Source organism: Schistocerca piceifrons, chromosome 4, assembly GCF_021461385.2.
Source record: "Schistocerca piceifrons isolate TAMUIC-IGC-003096 chromosome 4, iqSchPice1.1, whole genome shotgun sequence".
NCBI lineage: Eukaryota > Metazoa > Arthropoda > Insecta > Orthoptera > Acrididae > Schistocerca > Schistocerca piceifrons.
This window is the reverse complement of record NC_060141.1, coordinates 583,658,936-583,664,935: the sequence shown is the minus strand read 5'-3', so window position 1 is coordinate 583,664,935 and position 6,000 is coordinate 583,658,936.

The window sequence follows — 6,000 nt, the reverse complement described above, 5'->3', positions numbered from 1 at the left end:
GAAGTGTGGATGTGTGGACGCAAAACGGTTCGTCTCTACTTTCAGGCGTAGTCCACATAGTGGTGCAGCTACAACAATGAACGAAAGATCAGGTCGTAAAGTTTCTGACGTGTGTGTGGGAAGACCATCCGATACAGGGTTATTTGGTAACCGTGATAGCGTTACGGAGATGTTTAGCAAACTCAAGTGGCAGACTCTGCAAGAGAGGCGCTCTGCATCGCGGTGTAGCTTGCTCGCCAGGTTTCGAGAGGGTGCGTTTCTGGATGAGGTATCGAATATATTGCTTTCCCCTGCTCATACCTCCCGAGGAGATCACGAATGTAAAATTAGAGAGATTCGAGCGCGCACGGAGGCTTTCCGGCAGTCGTTCTTCGTGCGAACCATACGCGACTGGAACAGGAAAGGGAGGTAATGACAGTGGCACATAGAGTGCCCTCCGCCACACACCGTTGGGTAGCTTGCGGAGTATAAATGTAGATGTAGATCTAAGGCATCCAGCGCTGTGTGGCTGAAGTGACTGCTGGTGACGTAGCTGCCCCCCCCCCCCTTTCGTGTTCCGTTCGCTAATGGCGCTTGGAAAGAATGATTGTCGGTAAGCCTCTGTATTAGCTCTAATTTCTCAAATTTGTTTCGTCGTTTTGTTCCGTTAAGAGTGGCTTGTTGAGTTCTACCTGCAGGGAAGTCGTAAATCCAGTCACAACTCTGGTCCGACACTCAATAAGCTCGGATTTCATCTACATCAACTCGTACATGACTACACTACAGTTCATACTGACGTGGTTGACAGAAGGTTCTTAGAACCACTTTCAGACTTTTTATCGACCGTTCTACTCTCGAACGCCTTGTGGGAAAAATGAATAGCTATATCTTTCTCTGGATTCAAAAAAATCTTTTTCGTCTTCGCAAGAGCTATATGGTGACCGAAATTTCGTGAAAAGAACTTATTGCCACGCAAGAAATCTTTATTACGATGATTACCACCCCATCATGCCTGTGACTTCCCCTAAGGATCTCATACTGCGCAGCATTACTCCAAAACCGTAGTGTAGGGAAATATTTAGTAGATTTCTTGTATCTTCTAAGTGTTCTGCCAGTAAAACGAAGTGTCTGTTTTTCCTTCCACAGAAGATGTTCTAAGTGATGGTTCTATTTTAAGATGTTCGTAATTGTAATCCCTAGCTATTTAATTGAACCGACAAACTTTAAATTCGAATGAGTTATCGGGAAATCGAAATTAAACGGAATCTTTAGTGCTCATGTTAAAGATCTGGTGCTTGTTCAGAGTGAACTACTTTTCCCGCCATGCAGGTGTCTTTCGTAAATAATTTTGTAATTCGTATTAGCCTTCTGACGAGCTTACTAAACGACGAAAGTCAGTATCATCGGTAAACAATCTAAGATGGCCGCTCAGGTCGTCTCCTAAATCATTTACGTAGATTAGGAACAGCAGACGAACTGTAACACTTTCTAGGAGGAGCCCAGGTAACACTTTGGTTTTAATCGGTGACTCTCCATCAGTCACTAATAACTGTCACCTTTCTGACAGGAAATCACAAATCCAGTCGCGCTCCATAGGCACGCTATTTGATTAGAAGACGCTTGTGAGAAACAGTGTCAAAAGTCTTCTGGATGCGTAGAATTATGGAATCTGCTTGAAATTCGTTGTCGAAAGCACTCATTAACTCATGTGAATAAAGGGCCACTTGTGTTTCACAAGAACAGTACATTTTGAATCCGTGCTGACTGTGTGTCAATTGATCGTTTTCACCGAGGTATTTCATAGTGCTCCAACACACTACATGTTGCAAAATCTACTGCAAATGTCAGTGATAGCAGTCTCTAATTCAGTGGATTACTTTTTTTTTCTATCCACCTGCTTTCATCTGCCTTGTATACAAAAACTCATCGTTTGGTTTTATGTATTCACTGTTAAAAAAATGGTTCAAATGGCTCTGAGCGCTATGGGACTTAACATCTGAGGTCATCAGTCCCCTATAACTTAGAACTACTTAAACCTAACTAACCTAAGGACATCACACACATCCGTGCCCGAAGCAGGATTCGAACCTGCGACCGTAGCGGTCGCGCTGTTCCAAACTGAAGCGCCTAGAACCGCTCGGCCACTCCGGCCGGCTACTCACTGTTAAGTTATAAATGATGATACATTACATTAATTGTACTTAAGTTTGTTTTCAAATCTACCCTCAAAAACTAAACTAAACTACGCTCGAACAGACCATGAAGGCTCAAAGGACCGACCGACTGCCGTGTCATCCTCAGCCCACAGGCGTCACTGTATGAGGATATGGAAGGGCGTGTTGTCAGCACACCGCTCTTTCGGCCATATATCAATGTAGCTCCTCAGTTTGCTTCACAAGGGCTGAGTGCATCCCGCTTCCCAATAGCGATCGGCAGACGGGATGGTCCCCCGTTAAAGTGCTAGCCCAGCCCGACAACGCTTAACTTCGGTGATCTTACAGGAACCAGTGATGCCACGGCGGCAAGGCCTTTGGCGACCTACCCTCGTGCTTGCACTATTAAGTCCTTTTCACACTTTTCTGCTTGTTGACAATACGATTGCGGACAAGAAATTTAGTCAAGTCCCTGTAGTTGAACTGTGGGGGTGAATGATAAATACAGCAGTTTCGAGCATCGGAGGCAGGCATTCTTTATAGTTCGAAAACCACTGCCCTAAGCTAAACGAATATTATAGCTTACGACCGATCATGAAGTCGTTAGGCAAAGAACTACGGAACTCTGTTGCCGTCCAGCATCTTCCTTTTATATGCCCGCCAAATCTGGCGGTCCTAATTTCGGGATGTGTTTACGGAGCGATAAGAAATGCAGTCGTGATATACACAGCGCAAACAAAGCAAGACTTTTATCAGTAGGCGTCGGGAAATGAGCTGGCTCCTCATACACAACGAACTGCTTCCGCCTCCTTCAACGTTCTTAACAGAGGAAACACGTGTAACCGCCTCTGTTCTCGAGCAAAATGTGTTTGCGCCACGTAGGTACGTCCTCTTGAAATGCTCCAGCAGTGCTTCTTGAAGACGGGATGGTGCTCCAGTCATTCTGATATTATGTCATTAGTGCCGTCATTCAGTTCGCTGCCTTCTATTTGCTTCTTCCGCAATAGTTGTGCCGGAGCCCTTCGTATGTTTCGTGTTGCCTTTCCAAATGTTGCAGGCTGTGATAATGTTTATCATACACTAAAGCTGTAAGCTCAGTGTGTGAATTAATGAACTTGTTTGAAGTTATATTCATGCAACATTTCCTTTTGATAAAGTTTTCAATTGAAGTCGTCATTGCAACACATCAGAGAGCTAACGTTCCTAAAATGTGTTTTATTGGTCTACAACTTTTTCTCACATCGAACCACTTTGCAAATTGCAATAACGGCTGCTACAGCTAACTGCACAGTTCCTTTGCAGAGCATAGCCCCCATTGTCAGATGCAACGATAATAAGCTGATTCTGTGGTTAATTGTAAATGTTTTTTGTCGCTTTATAATAATCGAGGATGCCAGTTTATAATAACTGAGGATTTTATGACATGATGTGGCACATTTAGTAAAACATTACTCACACGCCAGCACTAATCGCACGATTATCGATAAACTTACTGTCTGTGGCTTGTCTGAATGCGCTTGCCTGATTGAATGTTCAGTAACTGAAACGTTTTTAGCATTGGGAGTTTCACAATGAGACGGGCTTTACTCCAAACGATTGTCGTTGCATACCTAACATATATACACTGGTGTGAAATCTAAACAAGCCACCGATATTCACACAAGGACTCACCACCAAAAGTTGCAAACGCAGCCATCGACTGACTTCAGTGCTCTGCAATGGTGAAGTTGTCTTCCGTACTGACTTCCCAAAACAGACGATAACAATGAATTCATCTTATTCAGAGCTATGAAAAGGCGTCTAAGAAAATTCAAAATGGCGAGTAGAATCGTGGTTGCCTCCCGAGGCTAGACTACACACAACTCTAGTTAATTGCTAGTTTGACTGTATCAGCATCATGCCTCAAGAGACCATCAGGGCCGGCCGGTGTGGCCGAGCGGTTCTAGGCGCTACAGTCTGGCATCGCGCGTCCGCTACGGTCGGAGGTTCGAATCCTGCCTCGGGCATGGATGTGTGTGATGTCCTTAGGTTAGTTAGGTTTAAGTAATTCCAAGCTCTAGGGAACTGATGACCACAGATGCTAAGTCCCATAGTGCTCAGAGCCATTTGAACCATTTTTGAGAGAATCAGAATGTATGTACAGGCAGAGCCCAGAAGAGCCCAACTGCACATTCTACCAGTCATATTGATCATTATTCACTTGATGCACGACTATACCAGTGTCCTACACTTTCACACTCAAGAGACCTAATGCACAATTTTTTTAATAATTTGTTGCTGATTTGTGTTACCTTCAGTTTTGACGTAGTTTGCGTAAAGTTATTTGGCCCTGTGACGAAGTTGTATAGTTGCTACGTAGAAGCAAGTGGCGTCAGTAACAGCAACTATTTTCGATGGTAGAGGGTTCTCTTCCGTCCACATTAGGCCAAATATCTCACGAAATAAGCATCAAACGGAAAAACTACAAAGAACGAAACTCGTGTAGCTTGAAGGGGGAAACCAATTGGCGCTATGGTTGGCCGACTAGATGGCACTGCCTTAGGTCAAACAGATATCAACTGCGTTCTTTTTTTAAAATAGGAACCCCCAATTTTATTACATATACGTGTAGTACGTAAAGAAATATGAATGTTTTAGTTGGACCACTTTTTTCCCTTTGTGATAGATGGCGCTGTAATAGTCACAAACGTATAAGTGGACGGTATTTGCTTCGTGATACATTACCCGTGTTCGAATGGACCGTTAACGAATTGCGGAAAAGGTCGATATCGTGTTGATGTATGGCTATTGTGATCAAAATGCCCAACGGGCGTGTGCAATGTATACTGCTCGGTATCCTGGACAACATCATCCAAGTGTCCGGACCGTTCGCCGGATATTTACGTTATTTAAGGAAACAGGAAGTGTTCAGCCACATGTGAAACGTCAACCACGACCTGCAACAAATGATGATGCCCAAGTAGGTGTTTAGCTGCTGTTGCGGCTAGTCCGCATATCAGTAGCAGACAAATTACGCGAGAATCGGGAATCTCAAAAACGTCGGTGTTGAGAATGCTATATCAACATCGATTGCAACCGTACCATATTTCTATGCACCAGAAATTGCATGGCGACGACTTTGAATGTCGTGTACAGTTCTGCCACTTGGCACAAGAAAAATTACGGGACGATGACAGATTTTTTGCACGTGTTCTATTTAGCGACGAAGCGTCATTTACCAACATCGGTAACGTAAACCGACATAATATGCACTATTGGGCAACGGAAAATCCACGATGGCTGCGACAAGTGGAACATCAGTGACGGCGGGTTAATGTATCGTGCGGCATTATGGGAGGAAGGATAATTGGCCCCCATTTTATAGATGGCAATCTAAATGGTGCAATACATGCTGATTTCCTACGTAATGTTCTACCGATGTTACTACAAGATGTTTCACTGCATAACAGAATGGCAATGTACTTCCAACATGATGGATGTCCGGCACATAGCTCGCGTGCGGTTGAATCGGTATTGAATAGCATATTTCATGGCAGGTGGATTATTCGTCGGAGCACCATACCATGGCCCGCACGTTCACCGAATCTGACGTCCCCAGATTTCTTTCTGTGGGGAAAGTTGAAGGATATTTGCTATCGTGATCCACCGACAGCGCCTGACAACATGCGTCAGCGCATTGTCAATGCATGAGCGAACATTACGGAAGGCGAACTACTCGCTGTTGAGAGGAATGTCGTGACATGCATAGCTTAATGCATTGAGGTTGACGGACATCATTTTGAGCATTTATTGCATTAATGTGGTATTTAAAGGTAATCACGCTGTAACAGCATGCGTTCTCAGAAATGATAAGTTCACAAAATTAGGC